This window comes from Pteropus medius, unplaced genomic scaffold (assembly GCF_902729225.1).
Source record: "Pteropus medius unplaced genomic scaffold, Ma_sr-lr_union100, whole genome shotgun sequence".
Taxonomy (NCBI): domain Eukaryota; kingdom Metazoa; phylum Chordata; class Mammalia; order Chiroptera; family Pteropodidae; genus Pteropus; species Pteropus medius.
This window is the reverse complement of record NW_024349800.1, coordinates 42187122-42205620: the sequence shown is the minus strand read 5'-3', so window position 1 is coordinate 42205620 and position 18499 is coordinate 42187122. Positions and strand designations below refer to the sequence as shown.

General features: G+C 39.0%; 1 long non-coding RNA gene across 1 annotated transcript; it reads left to right on the top strand.

Moving 5' to 3' along the window:
- Window positions 1-7765: 7765 nt before the first annotated feature.
- Window positions 7766-12856, top strand: LOC120621768 (uncharacterized). The gene is made up of 2 exons (XR_005658292.1): window positions 7766-7848; window positions 11308-12856. It is a non-coding gene; the product is annotated as an uncharacterized LOC120621768 (long non-coding RNA).
- Window positions 12857-18499: the final 5643 nt, after the last annotated feature.

The following is an 18499-nucleotide window of genomic DNA, read 5'->3' as shown; positions in this document are numbered from 1 at the left end:
TTAATTAGTGGGGAAGAAGGATTTCCCAGTATTGGAAAAGAATGCAAAAGAAGGAAGAGCAACCTATTCCAATAGCAGCATTGGGTGACGCATAAAATCCAAGTGAGGCACGTTTGCTGAATCTGCTAAAGGAAGGAGCATTGAGAAGCCTTCCGACACCCGTCCACTGTCCTTGCCGCTCTGGGCTTTCCCACACGAATTTTTCTCTGTGGATGAAGAAACGAAATAACGTTTCATGTTTCATGACTTTATGAACTTTTTGTCTGCCATATATGCAACGAATGAAGACAGTTTTATTATTCCATCCTCATTGGGAAAATACTCAATAAGACCTCTGAGAGTAGGTTGGTCTCTGGGTGTGTGTGGGGGCAGGGATCGGTGGCTGGTGCCAGGGCCACAAGGGAAGGGTGTGCAGTACAGTGACATGGGACTGTCTGTTCCCTGTGGCAGGATGGAGGTGGAGTCAGGAAGTGGGGGAGGGAGGAGGAGAGAAGAGAGGATATAAGAGATGGCAGAATGTGGAGTGTGGCTTCACATGACCCCCGCAACAACTCTATGACATCACTAACTTCTAAAGATAATTGAGGAGAATGACCAGTTACAGAGACCTCCAAGGGCCTGAATTTCCAGTTGAGGAGAAGCAAGGCACAAAACCAGTTGTAAATGCAGGAGCTCAGACTAGTTCCATTAGAGGGCTTCCAAAATTCCCAAAGGGCAGGGAGACCTCAGCTGACATCTGGGTTCCATAATTAATCACTTTAAGACATTTTTTTTTTTTTTACAAATTGCTTGCTTTCCTAGCTTTAAACTTTGGGGGAGGTTATACCAGGTATCTTTTTGGTCCTCCTCAACTCACGATACCATGATTCTTTTTATGCTCTAAATTACGGTTTCTGAAGATCTGGTCTTTGAAGCCCCTCCAGGTGGCCTGTGGTTGCCTAAATTCAAGGAGTAGGTTTTGTTTGAAGGGTATTTTCTGCCAGAGATTTGAATGCTCCATAAAAGGGTACAGAAATAGATATTTGAAAATTATAACCACAACGTCACATGCTAGGCCAAACACTTCAAATGATGTGGTTCGTGTGTGTGTGTGTGTGTGTGTGTGTGTGTGTGTGTGTGTGCGTGTGTGTCTGTTGTGTGGTTTCAACAGAAGCTTTGAGGTAATTGGTCCGAGGGATTCCTTCAGTGGGGTTCGTAGTCTAAAATCTCATTTGGGATTAATTTAAACCAAGCATTTATAAGACAGTAAGAAATCAGACCACTTTGAGAATCTTTAAAACAGGTATTTGTAACGGATAATTCAACTGAGAAAATATCTTGACCCTAGACCTTTGCAGTTTTATTTCTGACCTCAATGGAAGGTTATCTTGGCCATGTTGCTCTCATATCCAATTTTTGTGTAAAGAAATACTCAACTTTGAAGTTCAGTTCTGAATCCTATTAAAGGAGATGGTTTGGGAAGAGGTTGAGTAGAAAATCCATTCCCAGAAAGGATCTTTTGAAAACCTTCATTAATTGTTAGCATCGTAACCATTTTCTAACTTTAATATTTAAAAAATGCTGTTGTATTCATTGTTTCAAAACCATGGCAAGCATGCAGATCATTCAAAGAGCAAGAATTTGGTGGCAGTATAGTTTTATTCAATCTCACCAAATCATAAAAAACACACACAGCTACTAGGACCATAAAAGAAAAACACTGAGGACATCTTCAGCAAAACTAGTTAAAAAGGAATTCCCACAACTCCAGAATATGGGTAGGTGTGCCAAAACGAGAGACAGCAGCAGGGTGTGAGAGAGAAAGGGAAGTCTAGAAAGATCTGATGAGCCAGAGGATCAATAAATTACCAGCAAAACTCTCCTGAAAAGAGAGGACCATACATGATGTGAGAACCTAGGTGAGCAAACTGAAAAATATCCGGTGAGAAAGGCTCCAATTTTGGGGGCGGGGAGCGGGGAGGAGAGGAGGCAGTGGACTCTGTTATGGTGGTGAGCTGAATCACAATCTCCTCCCCTGCCACCCCGCACCATGTCTACCTTCGAATCCCTAGAATCTGTGACTTTATTTCCTTACGTGGCAAACAGACTTGGCAGATGTAATTCAGTTAAAGACTTTGAGATGGGGAGAGTATCCTGGATGACCCAGGTGTACCTAATATAATCACCCTCCTTCCAGGAGGGAGGTAGGAGAATCAAAATCAGAAAGGCGGTGTGACAGCATAAGCCGATAATGGAGCGATGCGCTTGAAGATGGAGGAAGGGCCACAAGCCAAGAATGCAGGCACCCTGTAAAAGCTGAACAACGCAAGGAAATGGATTCCCATCAGTTTCCAGAGGGAGTCCGGCACTGCCCATGCTTTGATTTTAGCCAAGTGAAACGCATTTTGGACTTCCGACCTCTAGAACTGTAAGCTAAGTTTGTGGTGATTTGTTACAGTAGTAATAGGAAACTAATACAGATGGAAACTACATTTCGCAGAATCCCCATTCCTGTATGTCCTGGTTAGATGTGGCCAAAAGGAGAACTTGGACAAGATTTGGGGAAGCAGGAGTGAGTGAAGCAGGAGCCACTCTTTTCTGAGGGTCTTTGTGATGAGATAAGGCGCTCTGTAGTGTCCTCACTCTCTGATCCACATCCAGCTCTTCTTCCAGAGTGCAAGCCCTGCTGTCCATCAGACGCTTGGCTGTGCACCCACAGAGACATAGCAACACTGAGGCAAAAGCTCCCTAAACGCCCCTTCACAGCCCAACTTCAGCATTGGACACTTGGCCTCTCAGATTCCATTGCATTCTTCAACCTGACCTCTGATACCAGAGCCTTGAGAGGAATAAGTAGATAACATCAGTGTTTCTTGAAGTGATTTGCCATTTAGTCTTCAACAGTGAACATTTTTATTGTCCCAACCTCAACAACACTTAACACTGGCTGATTCATAAATTTTGACTAATCTGTAAGCAGTGTGCTGACATCTCCTTGTGGCTTTAATTTTCATTTCTCTGATAACGCATTTGGTTGAGTAGCTTTTAATATTTTTAGTGGTCTTCTGGATTTGCTTGTTTGTGAAGTGCATGTTACTTTTGACCATTTTTCTACTGGGTCATCTGCCTGTTTATTATTCATTCATGGTTCTTTATATACTCTGGATATTAGTTCTTTATCAATTATATGTATTGCAAATATCTTATCCCAGTGTGTGGCCTGCCTTTTCACTATCTTTAAAAAGTTTCTGATTTTGACGTGATCAAATTTATCAGTCTTTTTTTATGGTTAGTGCTTATTGTACGATCACATAAACCCAGCAATTCTACTCCTAGATATATGCCCTAGAAAAACTCTTGAAAAATTCTCTAAGTTAAAGAATATTCACAGAAGCTCTGTTTCTAATAGGAAAACAAAAACAAAAACAAACTTAGAAACTCCCTAAATCCACACAGGCATGTCCATACAAGATAATGAACTACAAACACATGAGTCCACATGGATTTGTGTCACAAATACAGTGTTAACTGGAAAAAGAAATTCCTTTTATTAAAAATTCAAAATCAGTCCAAGTTAAATAATATGTTATTTAGAGATAAAAACAAAGGTATTGAGCCATAAAGAGAAGGAAAGGGGCAATTCTCACAAACCTCAGGATTGAGGTTTCTTCTGGGAAAATGGAGAGGATGTGAGATTAAGAGGGGCACACAAGGGGCCTCAAAAATACGGGTGACATTCTATTTTTTAATTTAAGAAGGGTTTGTATATCTATACTATCTTTTTTTGAAATGAACATGTTTTATATACTGATTGCTATGTAATCTATATTCTCAATAAAACATTTTAAGATATTAGTCTCCTTAACAATCGTATTTGTCATCCTAGATTAAGAGAACTGGGTAGAAGATTCTGAATACTTTAGAGGAGCAGTTCCCAAAAGCCAGCTGTGGGCCTGTTGCATCCAAATAGTGTGGGCTACTGTGTTAAAACTATAGACTGCTGGCCCCCACCCAGGTACAGAATCAGAACATCCAGTGTGGGACTGAGGAATCGGTGTCATTTCGCCTGGATAATTTTCTACCTAGTTATATTGGGCCACCCCAGAGTACCCAGTCTTCTGCGGTAATCCTCCTGCAGGATTTAAGTGGCTCTCTACTGCCCTCTCGTGGTCAAATTTCCACACAAACAGAGCAGAGTAAGCCCGCAAGATGAACAAGAGAGCAGATAGTTTCCGCCTGGGATAAGTGGTCTGTCTGGGTGTGGTGGAGGTTCTAAGGACTTGCACAGTTTGGCTAGATACCAAAACATGGCACCTAGAACCCATTAGCTTGTCTAGTATTTCTATTTCAAGTTCTAAGTGCTCTAGCCAGGCTTACTTGCCCGAAACTTAGCTGAGCTCCTCCTGACAGGGATGATTTCATGGAGCCATAGTCCGCCTCCTACTTAATGCAGACCCTCCTTCTGCTTGGTCCCTGCCCATGGAGATCCCCTGACTCTGGATCCTGCCTCCCCACCTGGACCCACGATCTGCACATACCTGGTCTCCTTTTCTGCCTGAACAAACATCTATGGTCTAACTAGACTCCTGGTCCTGGGCTCTCCTGCATGACTCTATCTTGCCCTTGAACTTCCAGAAGACCAGGGCTGTTAAGAGGGTAAGAATCAAAAGGTGCAGAGAAACGCAACCTTGAGGCAGATGAATACTCTGAGGCTGCCTTGAATGTGCTAGGTGCCTGGGGCTTCCCCGCCCCCAATACCCTTCCTCCTCCTTTTTCATTTTCCACAGTTGGTCAGAGTTTCTGATTCCTGAAATAAGCTTGGAATGGGCAGGTTCACACTGAAAAATCATGGAGCTTGTGTAACTCAATGGAGGAGCCTAGACCAGACCCCAAGGGCAGATTCCAAGTGTGTACCATCTATACTCACTTAGCCCATATCTGTCTCCAGCTCTGACCCCATTAGAGTCCTTAATTTAGACTCTATTATTGTATATTGCCACTGACCTCTCCTGAGTGCATAAATCTCTGCTTCCTTCCCAGGAGGTCATAACTCACCCAGTGGAAGGTAGTGTAGTGTAATGATTAAAAATATGAATTTAGAATAAGAGTTGGATTGGAATCTCTGCTTGCTTATATGCTGATCTTCGGACAGTATATTAAGATCTCTATACCTCAATTTCCCCATCTGTAAAATGGGGATAAGAATATTTAACTCAAAGTTTATTGTAATTAACAAATGAGACAGCATAAAACATGCTTATCACATTTCATACACATAGAAGTACTTAATAAATGTTCTTTGTTATGATTTATTATGAAGTCCAGACCTTTTAGGGCTCAAGGGGCTATAACTCAGAAGAGGCGTCATTGCCAAAAGCTCCTTTTGGAACAGCCAGCTCACCAAGTACTCTCTAGAGAATGCTCCCGTTTCACTCCATGCTGACGTCTCTTCCAAACTCCAACATGCCTCTGGCCCAGCAGCTGGAATCTCACCCTCCAGCCCAAAGATCACACTGCCCTCTCTGTCAGTTGACTGGGCCAAGAGCTATGCTCAGTCAGGAGAGGAAACCCTATTTACTGTCCTGCTGGCTTACTCCTTCCCTTCCCTGTACTTCCTCCCACTTACACTTTCAGCTTGCCAAGAATGAGACTGTTCTACCCACATCCATCTACTGTCACTCAGAGTTCAGAGAAGGAAAAGGCTTCCACATTCAGAGAACAGTGTTTCTAATCAGGTGTCACATAGAGTTACATGCTTCTAATGTAATGGTTGAATCCCTCAAAGAAACTCTTCAGAGCACCCCAGGAAAATGAAACAAAACAAACAACCAAACAATAAATGTGATGTGCTCGATATTGCTCTGTTGAAAAGCCCTTTGTACACACACTCGGCACCCCCAGCAGACCTCTGCTCCTACCCTCAAGCCGCCTTGTTTAGCTCAATGTTTTCTTCCTCCCACCCTCCCAAGTCCAGTCTCTGTGGTGAAGAGTGAACTGTGCACAAAAAAAGAGGTTCTAATGAAAGTAATCTCGCAGGCTGATCTGACCATAAATTCCCAACTAGGCAGGTCATAGTGGGTAGTCACGCCTCAGGCCTATAACTTCATTAGTGAAAGGTTTTTGAGCCAGCCCTGTCCATTGTTCTTGTGCATCTAGGTTAACATACCTTGAAATGCCAGAAGTAATACCCCTCGAATGCATAACTGCTCTCAAGAAAGCACATAATTTTGTTAACTTCCCTGTAATCCATCCCCACCTGCTTTCTCCAACTTTCACATAACCTTGCTTACATTCCCTCCTTAATTTCAAATACACAAAAGAAACTGCAAGACTGTCATTTTCCAAAGCATTTAAGATCTTGCTTCCTGGCAATGGTCATCAGGTTTGGCTCAAATAAAATCTTATAAAAATTCTTTACAGGTTTGGACATGTCTTACGTTGACAGTGTCGTATCATTTTGTGGGTTGCCTCCTACCCGCAGCAGCAGCCCCAGTCCTGCTGAGACGGCTCGTTCCTATGGATGATGGCATTGACCAGAATTCACGCTCAAAGCGACCTTAGCCTGACTCACTGGAGATAGTTCCTTAAGTCAGCCCTCTGTTTTCTACGACATAGTCTCAAGTATTATTTAGAGTACTATGATCACACTTACCTTGCTCTTAACTATAAAATAAACTCTTTATTCATAATTGGACACTGGGGAAAATGAAAATTTCACGGTAATCCTAAAACTCCGTGTTCACTGGCTATGTGACCTTGTTGAGTTAGTTTCCTGTCTCTGGAATCCTCAATCTGCCAAAGAAGAGGGCTGGGCTAAATGGTCTAAGAGGCCAATAGCAGGTTTACCAGTGCTAGAAAAAGTCACGTCTGCTCTGTCTGCAGTGCCACCCTTCTGAGAAGCTCCGGACATTCAGACAGTACATCTGTCTGCTTTATTCCACAACACAACTTCAAGGCTAGGTTCTTGACTCACCTATGACGAAGATCCCGTAAGGTGACTTACTGAAGGTCAGCAAGTAAATCAATTTCAGAGCCCAAAACAGTAACTGAAGTCTCCCTCTCATTTTTATTCCATGAAGAAATCCTAAAATAACCCCCTGCCACCACCACTCCCAGAAACACTCTTGACAGATTTACAATCACATAAAACTTCTTTTGAACTTAAATTTGAACTTTCAGAACGGTGTGTATTTAAACACGTAGACTGCCATTCAAAACTCTTCCTTTAACTTTCATGAAACCGTCACACACACCCACACACATACAAAACATTTAGAGATTGCGGTGAAACTATATCAATGAGTTTTTTCTTTCTATTTTTTTTTAAAAAAAACGAGAAACTTCAGTTTTGATACATAGCCACCGCACCGCTCAGGACCTGGTGGCACTGATGGCCACCAAGGGTACTTACTGTTCGGCAGTTCTTCATTAGGGAGGTTTAATGATTTATATGCAGTGCTCACTGGTGCAGAACCTCACTCTGACTCAGCCCTGAGTACTGAATTCTCAAAAGGCAGCCAGGCTCGCTTGAGGTTAAATCACTGAAAGCAAACTCTGTTTCCCAAGGCAACGATATCTTATCTCCGACTTTGTTCCCTTATCTAAGAACAGAGAGGATTGCATTCTTCCTGCTTTCCCAGAGCACTGCTTGCATTTTTGGAAGCAATGCTGATTTCTTATTTTCCTGTAGTAATTGCAACTTTCATGCAACTTTGAAAAAGGAAATCAGGGATCTTGCAAGATCTCGTAGTCAAAAGGGGTTTTTTTTTGTTTGTTGTTTTTTTTTCTAAGATATTTGTGCTTAATTGTTTCACCTTTATTTCTATGAAAATGTCAGTTTGACTCAGAAGGTTCTTCTACCCTGCTCAGGTAGGAAAGCAGAGAAGGGTCGAAGTGGGAGGGAGAGGAAGCGGAAATGCAGAGAGAGCCAGCGACCAGAGAAAGCGTGTGGTTGGGCCACAAAAGAAAAACAAATGCTAACCTTGAAACTAAAGGCCATGGAAATAACCACTGACACCGGCAGCTGAAGCCAGAGCATGAACCGAAAGACAGGGGTGGAGGTAGGGGTTGGGGGTCCCAAAAACTCCCTGAAAATAGAGAAGGGTGGAAACAGCATGGCCACAATGGCAGGACCCCCTGATGACGACGACACCGGAGCCTCCCCAAGAGTTTAGCTCACCCTCAGGGCACAGGAGAGAAGGTGAACGGGGTGGCGCAGAGCCCCTGATTTAAAATCTGGAAGTAACTGAGTTACATTGAATAGGCAATTTTGATTTCCATTGCATTGCTAGCCAGGATTAAGCTTTCCATCACTAAACTCAGTCACAGATTAATACAGAACATGACATTTCTGCATATTTGAATCTTATGACTGAAAAGCTTACCTGCTATATACTAGCAATTTTTTGTTGTATTGAAGAATGTTGTGGTGGATATATAAAATATTTTTACTGCCAAAAGTTAAGGTCATTGTCAGAATGTCTTACAGCAAATCTAATGCAGAAGCATAATTGAGTAACATAGCTTTGATAATATATTTTTAGTATCAAATAATAGAACTAAAATAATATTGAATATTAAGATTCATATGCCTAATATGCAATGCTCCAGTCAGAGTTTTTCATACATAAGTAATATATGAACTTATTTTAAAGAAAAATAAATAGAACCCTTATGTTGATTTATTTCTATTATAATGTTTCTGAAATAGGTATAAATATAAAATAGATATAAAATCCTTATGTTTGATGTGCTTTTATAATTATGAGGGAAAAAACAAATTAAATATAAACAGTACCCGTATAATTCAAAGTAACACTATTAATTTAATGATAATTGATGTCGTTTGCTGAAACTAAATTGCTACTCAAAGGGTGAATGACAATTCAATGCAGGTTATTTTGTGTTCAGCATGTTTATCCTACCATATGCCCTGGGACAACACAACCTTTCTGTTCCATTTTTTATTTTGCTAATGATCAAACAGACACATTCAAAATTGGATTGCTGTCGTGGATTGAGAGACCCTCAAGTTCAAGGAGTCCAAAGCGAAGTGTAGGGTCATTAGCTTTTTACCATGAAATTGGAGGAAGGACTCTATCGCCACTCAAAGTTTATCCTACTGCCACATAATGAAATGCATGATATGTCTCACTCTATCATCAAATCTGTAGCATTTCTACCACAGCCAGCCACAGACCTCTCAACAGGAAGTAAATAAAAATGTGCACTGAGTGCAGCTCAGCTTTGAAACTGATTTTATATAATTTAGTAAAAGAAAAAAAGCTAATGCATTCATCCACGAGTGTATACTTATTAACCGAATGGTTTCAATCTAGAATAAATTATTAACCTATTGCTTGGACGTTTATATCTTAACCCATTTATTTATAAGTATAGATTGAAAAGTCTTATGTAGAGGCATTTCAAGCATCAGTAATTTTTCCCAGAGGTTGTGGGGAAGGAGTGGGTTAAAGAAGACAAGCTTTAACTATAACTTAGAATGGCCCTAAAAGTAGATCTGACATTGTCCTTGTGGCAAGTCCAGATCAAGAAGAGTCTATTTAAATCTTTCTCATGGGAGATGGAGCTGGTATAGTCAGGTGCTGGATGCTTATTCCTAGAGGTCTTAGAGCCTGGGAGAAACCCATCAATGATTCCTGAAACCAGGAGTCAACCCCACCTTCTAGGCCACTAGCAATTCAGCAAGCCTACACCTTCCGTCTGCCCCAACCCTTCGCTCTCCGATCTCCTTCCTGCCAAAGTAGTTCTGGAGTTCTTTCCTCCATGTGCTACATAAATCCTTTCTTTACTGCAAGAATCTCAGGCACGTTCCTGGCCCATCTGATGACGTTTTGGAGTCAGTGTAGATCGACCCCCTTTTGTGACCTGTATTACTTAGGCTCTCATTAATGATGTTTCTGGCAACATAACGTGTTCCCGGAACACAGTCTCCTTTTTAGTACAGGCATTACTCCTTCAAGGGCAAAAGCATGGTAGTAGAAGAGCTAGCTCAGGCTCATGATCAGCATCCTATTCCCTGAAGTCAGTTATCGGCTAGAATTACTCTCGGGAGATAGGAACTATCCGGGCCTGAACTATTCTGATATGAAGTCATAGTACCATGACAGATTAAATAAAGGGCTTATTTATTATCTTGGATGTTTAGATATTATAAGCATACATGTGGACAGAGTAGATAGTCTCTGACTATTTTTTGTGACTCTACCTCCGCCTACATTTTCATTCTTTACCCTTTTCCTCTTCCTACCACAACTCTTAATCACAACTCATGTGATTTATTTCAATGATTTAATTGATGATCTCAGAAAGTCAGTCTAATAAGTCCCTAAAACCAATGTGTTCAGGATAAACAAAGAGTACTAAGAGGCATTTTTTTCTTTGAGTTGGAATCTTAAGAATGGTTCTTTGGCGATTCATATAATGAATGTAGGCCTTCCTTATCTTTGCTGGTTGTTGCATAGTTCTAAGGCTGTCAAATTTTATCATTCTTATGTTCCTGAGATATACTTCAGGAAGCTCTTATCTTTTTGTAAAAATAGTTGTTAGAAATTGAAGCAATAATTCAAAAAGTAAATTTTCAATTGCTCAAGTGTTTTGAACATGCAAACTTAAAAGTTCCTTGTCAGTTATTTCAAACTTACATTTGAAAGTGTAAATGCTGGCTTTATCCATATATAAGTGCGACAGATTTTCTCAAACTGTGCTAATAGAGGTCATAAGCACCCTCGCCCCCCACAAAGCCTCTGACTTTATTTGCAGAATCCTAGAAATACACATTTAGATGTCATCTGAAGGTATTTGAAAATTTATGTGACTTCCTTGAGTCCCTTCTAACTCTAAATCTGTGAATTTACAAACATGCTACAGAATCTTATAGCAAAGGTATGAATAAACTGTGTTTTCCAGAAAAGCACTGGACTGGAAATAATCTGAAAGTAATGTGAAATCAATGCTAAATGAAAATAATGAATATGATTTATCATTTTTGAAAATGTTTCATAAAAAACTTGGCATTTCTATAGGCTACTAGTATTTTGTTAGTCACTTATTAATAAAAGTAGCATTTTTATTCTTTAATATTTTTAAGTTTTCTTCTCCTACTATATAAAACAAATAATGCACAAGTGGAAAACTTAAAATGAACTTTAAATTTTGTATATTAAAAATTAATTAGCGCTATTTGACCTTGAGACTTGGAAGGGCAGCAATGGAAGAATTAGGAAAGATCACCAAGAGCAAAGATATGTCATTAGAGACCAAGAACAAGATCATCCACACTCTCATATTCCCAATTAATTCATACAGATATGAAAGTTGGGAAGTCACCGGAAAATTGGAAGGCTAATTGGAAAAAAAAGTTGATTCATTTGAAATATGACATTGGAGGAGAGCTCTAGGGATAACTTGAACCACCACAAAGACGAACAAGTGGGTCCTAGAGCAAATTAAGCATGAAACATTGTTGAAGGCAAAAATGACAAGACTGAAGCTGTCCTACGTCAGAGGTGTCATGAGAAGTCAGGGTTCTTTGGAAAAGGCAATAATACTGTGAAAAATAGAAGACAGCAAGAAAAGAATAAGACCAAATATGAGATTGATTGACTCTTTAAAAGACTCATAGACATGAGTCTACAGGAGCTGAGCAAGGCTGTCGAGGACAGGACATTGTGGACATGACTCATGCATAGGGTCGCCAGGATTTAAAGCCGACTCCACGACATGCAACAAGCACATCTCACCTTTCCGTGCACTCACTGTCAGAGCCTAAGCTTGCCATCCCTGCCTGCCAGCGAACATGCAGCATAAATGTACACTAGCAACTAGTTTTGATCAGGAAAGGCAAGAAGGAGCTCTCAATTCCACGTGAAGAGCCCTGAGCTTCATTACTGTGTGGCCTAGATAAGTCACACTGACTCTCTGAGAGGCTCTTTCCTCATCTGCAAAATAGAAATTAAAATGCGTGCTCTTCCTGTTTCAGAGGTAGGAGTGACAAAGTCCTTTGAACACTCCAAAGTGCTCTCCACATGCAGTGTGCCACGTGTCTCATAAAGAAGGCAAAAAGCATCCTCATACCTCTTGCATCAAATCTTCGATTGTGTCCACTGGATATACACAACCTGAGAATTAACTTGTGGGAGAAAAGGCATTTGGCAAGTAGAGAATGATGGTGACGCAAATAATTTATCTGAGTGATAACAATAAACCTGTTGGCCAACTACTAAAGAACAGGTGCTACTTGTGTGACAAGTGCTTCATTTCAGGCAGTGAAGGCATTCTAGTGCATGTGGGCTCTGAGAGCTGCCAAACAGGAGCCAGAGACGAGAGTGCCCCTGTTAGAAGATGCTGGAGAAGCAGGAAAACAAAATTTCCTTTTGTTTCTTTCAACATGGTCTTCGAACCCCTTTTTGCGTAAAACACCAAAAATGAATAAAGACTACACTCAACAGTGGTTCCTCTAAAATAAAGCTGCCTGATCTCATCTTTACTTTAGAAATTCAGGAGTAGATTATCACCTACAGTGCCACATACACTTTTCTCTAAGAGTGGTCCATGCAACATCAATTCAGGATATGTTGAAATGCAAATTCCTGGGCCCCAGTCTCCAAACTAAGAATCCTACAACTGGGTGGTCAGAGAATCTACATAACTGGCAAGCAATCCAGTAGATATACATGCACATAAATATCCCAGTCTTCCAATTTGTCATCTTAATTACAAATGCTACCTTAAAAGATTTAGGAAGGGCCTTGCAAAGCAGAAGCCGGGGACACTAAAACATTTAAAAGTTTTATATATATTTAGAAAGAATTCCAAACACTGGATAGTAAAATTATGATAAGGAAAGTAGTTTGATCAACAAGGCTGGCTTTAGGCAAAATTTAGGTCTTTGACATGAAGTCAAAGGTTTCCATTTAATTTTGGAAACTTCATTTCTCTTTTCTCAGCTTCTCTACATTTCCATGTTCCATAACCCATGAGACTTTCTCCCCTGTAAGCTACCTTACCTGGCATTAATTAGTGCAATTAAAAAAAAGTTTAAAAGGACGTGGTTCCATAATGCAGCGGTTAGCACGTCTGCTTTACAACACAGAAGGTCCTGCGTTCACAGCCCAGTGGAGCCACAGTCCATGGTCTATGGCCATGCCACCTTGAACAAGCATCATGTCTGATTTTGGAAGCTAAGTAGGGTCGGGCTTGGTTAGTACTTGGATGGGAGACCACCTAGGAAGACTGGGTGCTGCATAAATAACAATAACAAATTTAAAAAATTAAAAAACAATTATGTAGGCTGGTCACATAAGTACAAATTTGATAAAACTTCTGGTTGAAAATTGAAGAATTGAGATACCTAGATATTTTAATTTATCCATGAATCACTCATTCATTCAAGATAATATTACTGAATGTCAAGTACTGAGGATAGAAAAATGAATAAGATATGGCCCATATTTTTAAGAAAATTATCCAAAACTTAGAAATTAAGAATTTATAGCATATTCTTTCAATATTGAGGCATTACTTAACAAGCCTGTTGAAGCATTATTTAATTCTCTAGGAAAATGTACTCGTGTTTGTGCTATTTCATGCTAAGGGCTGAGATTCCAAGAAGTTACATGTTAACTTAAGAATCTACCAGCAACAAGTGGGCAGAGGCCAAAGATACTGCTAAACATTTTACGATGGAGAGTTCTCCCTATGATAAATAATTCTCTAGTCCAAAAGTCAATAACACAGAGGTTGAGAAACTACTCTAAATGGATCAAAGGCCACTCTTTTTAGCAGTTCGGGGGACCTTTGTCTTCCTTGGTGAGTGCAGCTTCAGTGCAGTTTTAGCGGTTTCTACAGTGGGCTAACGAAGGCAGGGAAGTCAGGAGATGAAGCCTGCAAGTGAAAACGTTTTTGGTAGCGAAGAGAGTGAGATAAAGTAGTAACACGAGAGGTGAGGTGGGGTTGTAGAAAGAATAACTAGTGGTACCAAAATATTTTAAAGCTTTTAAATCAACTAAAAATTTTCATTTTCATTTAGATGTTTGATGCCTTGAAGCCATAACCTAAGCAACAGTAACAATATATTATATGATGAAAGATCTTTACAGATTCCACATCTTTAAAACGCAGGAAAATCTAATTATGGTCATATCTACATAATTGCGAACATTTAGCAAAGGAAAATGATGGAAAGATGATGGAAGTGCCTTTATGTTTAAAGTTGGATTCTCGCAATTAAATACTTCACGAAAATCTTGAAAGCTATTGTCACTCTGTAAAGTCTCATTGCGTTTCTGTATGTAAATATCTAAATTATTCAAGTAGTTTGTTAACAATCTTTCATTAGTTAAGTATAGACACCCCTTGAGTTGTACGTTCTATGCCATGAGTGACTGGCAAGTCATTATGCTCAGAAGAAAAGTTCCTCTCAGTGCCCTTGTATGTGAGAAATGGGAAGTTTTTCATTACTAAAAGAGAAAGAGTAAATAATATTGCTGTTGGAATTGTCTCTTTTTTTTAAGGAGCATTGGAAGAGTTGTTTTGCTTCATGTGAGAAAGTCAAAGAGCCCTGTGGCTGAATGGGTAGTTCTTTTCTTGCTAGAAACCTGACAGAGGGTGTAGTTGGTGGTAGAAATTCTCTTGCATTAACTCATAAGCAGATTCCATCGCTGGAGGGTGGAGTCTCTCTTTTCATTGGACATTTATTAGTTGCTGCAGCTGGCAGGGGCAAGTTCTTTTTATTTTCCTTTTTTAAAATAGATGCAGCCAAAACCATAGCAACAGATAAATGATTTCCTGACACAAGCAGTTCTGAGTTAGAATTCATCTGACAACCATATGGCATGTTATCATATGGATTATGAAGAATTTGATGGGATTACTTAGGAAACAAACCACAATTTATAACATGATTTTCATGGTAAGATACATTCCCAGTTTTAAACCATCAAACTACAGTTATTTGGATCACAATACAAATGGTTTGGTCGCCTGCTTTATGAGGCAAGTTTTCTTCTAAAATCATTACAATGGTGAATTTCAATTTTTATCTTTTTGTAGATTCACTTTTCCGAATAAGAGTCTTATATGTGTCTTAATTATGAAGATAGGAATGTAATTTTTATAAAATAAAAAATGTTTTAACAATGGTTGATTAATTAACGTGTCTCTGTTGCAGCAGCAGAGTAGATTGATTTGCATACCAAGAAAGAGGCTGTCTCTATCTACTGAATAATTTCTTAAAAGAAATATGCTTCTAAAGAGAAAATAACTTCTTTGTACAGTATGAGAACAGTGGGTCTGGAAAACTGCTAACCCAGATTTTCCCCAGCAGAACCTTGCACAAAATTAACTTATTACCCAAATCCAAAATAAAATCTTTTCTTTGACTTATTATATATAATTAAAACAATTCAGTCATTTTAACTAATTTGTGCATATTGTAAAAATATTTTATCTAATTGATGAACATTCAACTTTATTTTTAACCTGCCACAATGAAAATGACCTTGATTTGTGAAGTTGACACATATATGGTCAAGGATGTCCCTGAACATTTTCTCTCAGGATGAAGAAAGAATGCAAAAGGGAGGGGCAAAATTACTCTTTGCTCTGAATCTCTTGAGTTCCATCGTAGAGTGTATTCAAGGCTGCACTTTGAACAGGCTGATTACAGAAAATCGGCGTAAGAATGTGATTTATAAAATCTCCTGCTATTTCTGAAGAAACTTCATTCCTATTTTGAAGTGTTACAGGAAAAGCTGCTGATAACCACTGAGCAAGGTTAGTATCAATTAGGCAAGGTATATGCCTTTCTGAAAATGACTATTTCTTCATTAAACAAAGACTTAATTTTTCTAACAAAAGTTTCTAATAAGAATTCTGTATTCTAATTAGGCAGTTATGTTTTTAATAAATTGATTCAACATTGAATTGCTAAGTAGCATTATATAAATATTGTTGCTAACTTTTCTTTCATGACTATCTTTCTAAAATATTGTTTCTGATTCATTCAGGACAAGTATATTGGGTCAAGTATTTTCTTGTATTTAAATGATTAATGATTTATTACACTAATCATTTAGTATTGTTCAAAGGAAGCATTATTGCTTTGGAAGGTCCAATTCAGTCACAGTTATTTTTCATAAATTCTGGGAGTAATTTTCTTATGTCCTAGGGAAAATTAAAAACAAAACAAAAAACTGTTTATATTAGACACGATATTATTTTTACTCTTTTCCCCAACTGTATTCCTAGCTTAATCTGAATAAGATAGACCCAAATTAATTTTATACTCTATGGCTTAGAGATAATGGTAAACCCCTGCAGGTAAGTCCTCTGTGAGGTAAACACTTCCATCTGGGCATTCAGTCCCTCCTGTAAGAGGAGCAGTGAAAGCTGAACCCCAAATAACTGAAGTGGGAGATGCAGCCAGAACACTATCATGTGGGAAGTGCTATGATGAGCTTATGAAAGGTACTATGAAGAGTTACCTTCAATGTGCTATCACAGGCCGTTTGGCTCACAGGGAGTGGTTAAGAGGGAATAGATTTGATTTGCCTCTAAAACTTTGTGGCCTGGGACAAGTTTCTTTACCTCTCCAAGTCCTGGTTTCCTCACCTTAACTTTTTTTCCCTCAGTGGATTGTTGGAAAAATGGAATAATATTATTCATGTAAAGAATGAATTAGGAGGGGGATTTGGGGGCAGGGTGAAAAAGGCGAAGGGATTAAGAAGTACAAACTGGCAATTACAAGGGAGTCACAGGGATGTGAAGTACAGCATAGGGAACATAGTCGATAATGTTGTAATAACTATGTATGGTGCTGGGGGGCGAGGGGGTAGGCATTAGACTTATTGGGAGGATCACTTCATAAGTTACATAAATGTCTAACCACTACACTGTACACCTGAAACAAATCTAATATTGAATGTCAACTGTAATTGAAAAATAAAAATTAAAAAATAAATTTAAAAAAAAGGATGAAGCAGGAACTGAATATAAGACTTAATCATGGTTTTGCTATGGCCATTGTTGTTCACTCTCCATCCAGTTCACAGAACTTGCAGCTTCGGTTATGCCTGACTAGCTCCTTCACTCACTCTTTGTACAGGCAGACTCGGATCTCTTCCTGGCTCTTTCTTGCTCTCTTAATGGTTAATGGGTTTTCAATTTTAAAATTATTTCTTCAGTTATTTAGCAGTAAAATACTTTCTTAACCTCATCTGGAAAAGAAGGTATACTTTGCTGTTTTGAGGTGGGAGTTAAGGATGACATGGTGTTACTGATTATATTTACAGGCCAGCTCTCAGTTTATAAATAAAGAAATCCAGGTTGTAAATTAGAAAATTTGAAGAGCAAAAATGTAATGTAATGTAATGTAATGTAATGTAATGTAATGTAAATGTTAATATCTGACTATCATCAATTCTTGAGCTTTAAAGTAAAATCCAGATCAAATTTCTAGAACAAAAACAAGAGTATATCTTCTCAAGGAAATGGAAGCAAAATTCTTGATTGCCTTCTAATTAAATGGTCTGATTTCCTTTAATAGTCTATTGGCTAAATTGATGGGTGATAGAAGGGTTTGGAAATAATTACACAACAAGGAACTATAAGAATAGTTAACTCTAGAGTATTTTGGTAAACTGTTATAGGGCTAAAACCAACTTTGTCATTCAAATGCTTCCTGGAAATAAAACCACTCAGATAAAAACCCAAGGGGAAAAAATCTCCACAAACCTTTATTATATGAAGGAGTTCAAATTTATTTAATGCTTTTATCTTGAGTGTACATATAACTTTCAGAGAAATGTTTCTATTTAATATAGAGTGTGTATACTGTGCCGGGGACTGGGGATACAAAGATAAATACATCTTTGCCTCGAAGGTGTTCACTGTCTCATGGATATAATACTCACTGACCAAGTAGTAATAATACAGTGCATTTGACAGAGAGAAGGGTTTTATATTTGTTTAAACTCTTTATCCTTCCACAAAAGTTTTGATGGCATGGATGAATTCTTCCTTTGAGGAGGAGAATGTGGAGAGTAGCTTCTCAAGGGAAGCTACCTAGACTGGATGAATTGGTTTTGACGGGTGGCAAAAAGCAAGGTATTCCAGACACAGAGAGCCACCTGAAAAGGACACAGAGGTTAGAAAATAGATGGCTTATGGAAAGATGATAGGGTAGTCTGGCTATAGCTGAAGTATAGGATGATGCCTGGTGGAATGGTAGGGAAAAGCTGGAAAAATAGATGGGAACAACTTGTGATGGGCCAGTACAAACCATAGTGAAATGTTACCAGATGGTTGTAAATGCTGTGCTAGTTGTGATGAATTGGTGTCTCAGTTTGGGCTGCTATAACAAATTACCATAGACCGAGTGGCTTAAACAACAAACATTTATTTTTCACAATTCTAGATGCTGGAAGTTTGAGATCATAGTGACATTATGGTTAGGCTCTGGTGAAGATCCTCTTCTGAGTTGCAGACGGCTGGCTTATTA